The sequence below is a fragment of the Rhagoletis zephyria genome, unplaced genomic scaffold (genome assembly GCF_001687245.7).
Source record: "Rhagoletis zephyria isolate East Lansing unplaced genomic scaffold, Rhagoletis_zephyria_1.1 Rzeph_scaffold_02540, whole genome shotgun sequence".
NCBI classification, from domain to species: domain Eukaryota; kingdom Metazoa; phylum Arthropoda; class Insecta; order Diptera; family Tephritidae; genus Rhagoletis; species Rhagoletis zephyria.
Genome location: NW_016159624.1, coordinates 35,753 through 37,902, shown reverse-complemented (window position 1 = coordinate 37,902; position 2,150 = coordinate 35,753).

Below are 2,150 nucleotides of genomic sequence, written 5' to 3'. Positions count from 1 at the left end.
GATGTTATCACACAAGGGGAGGGACCTGTTTTCATGACAGAAATACACTCGAAGGTTTTCCATTGCCTGCCGAGGGGCGACTGCTATTAGAAACACTTTTTTTTATACTGGGTTGAACCGGGCTTGAACGCAGGCTAACCGTTACACCGTTGTACCCATTTTTACCAAGTTTTTATAAACTCGCCTTTTTTACTTCATATTAATTTGCACAAATTTAAATAAATATGTATAAGCACACTATTTAGTTTGCTCGATTTATAAACAAAGCTTTTCAGCAGTGAAAACTATGCTATTGTGAACAACCTAAAAGAGCGAAATTCGCAATAGCGTCATAATGAAAGTTCGTTCGATCAGCGATTTCGACCACAGTCGAAGATCGAATGCAACTCATAATAGGGGCCTATATTTTCGAATTATTTAGTTCACCATCTACCCAGTTTTTAGATTTATTGATGTCAGAAAAGAAAACGAGCCACAAAATATTGCAACAATGAAGCCTTATGGGCGATTCGGGAAGCGAAACGATATGTAACCAAGAATATTAGTTAGATTTTCATCACATTTTTAAATTAAAAAATTAATCACGCATTTTTTGTTACCCGCGGCTTCGTTGTTGTTTATCTTTAATCTTTAATTTATAATCGATAATTGCGGGTTGCAGACAGAGAAGTTATCTTTTTAATTCAGGATTATATCATAACTTGTATTTCGGAGGAGAAATTGTGTATTCGTAATTACGTATTGGATAGTTACCCAGCAAACACAGTCTCTAACGTTAGAGAAATTTGGATTTCTACATTAGACAACTAGGGTAATTTCTAATCGTTCTCGAGTCGATGACGAAGTTAGAGAATTGCATTAGAATTCGATTCGAGAACGATTAGAGAAACAATGCAAATTCAACTAAATGTAAATAAGCAATATTCCAAATGAATTACTCATAAATTATTTTTAAGTTCAAATAATTCATTATTATTTTATTGCGAATACATTTAATACACATTTACCAACAAAGCAAGGCAAAACAGCAGTTTGAATTCACACTCGAATCCCATTAGAGATCAACATTGGAATACGATTAGAGAATCAATAGTTTCTCGAGTCGAGAACTACGTCCCATTTTTGTTGAGATCGCTATGATTCTCGATAGTTTTTCGAGTCGTTCTCTAACGTTTGAGATTGGAGAATGTGGCTAGTCCTCCAATCATTCTCTAATCGATAACTAACCTCAATGTTTGCCGGGTAAGCCCGAAAAATCAGATAATCTAGCTAAACAAAAAAAATGTATATAACAATATTGTCAAACTTATTAAATAAGGGCAGCAGTCCGGCTGTTATTTTTTACAGGTTATCCGGAATCCGGTTATCCGGCAAAATCTCTATCCCGGCATTTCGGGAGTATTTCATGACTTTTTTTGTAGCATCGTGTAATTAGTATGCTTTAGAAATATTTATTAAAATAGAGCACATGGTTTCGGTCGTTTTAGAGTTGTAGCAGGTAGTGTTTTTTTCATCAATCTGCATTTCGCAAAATGCGGAGTTGCAAGCTTTACCCAAAAACATATCAATCACAGTTTCAAACTCGCACTCCATTAGACTAGAATTATATGGGCTATAAAACTGCATACCCAAAAATGCTCATATTAAAAAGTTGAAATTTTGACGAAAATTTGCTGAATTTTCTAAATTTTGTATAAATTTTGAAATTGTGAATATGTTTTTGGGCAAAGCTTGGATGATATGTTTTTGGGTAAAGCTTGGACGATATTTTTATAGAAAAATAACAAAAAAAAATTACAAATATTAAAAAAAAATTAACACGCGGTCATTTGTTTGAGTCATTGTATAAATATATACATATGTGTGCATGGATATGAAATGCATACCTTCCTTTTATTCAAATTTCTTCTAAGTATGTAACACATATGTGCATATTCACAATCTATTTATATCATATCATTTCGCATGTTTTTTTTCGAAGAACACTATTTTTGACCAATTTTTTTAAGGTCAAGAAGTGATTGTGGTTCAATGGCAATATTTTTCCTTGAAAAATACAAAATTAAGTAAGTTTGCGAGGTTTACAGGGTTACGAGGCATTTGCGCGATTTGATGAATTGCCTTATTATTTCTTAAGCTATATAACCGAG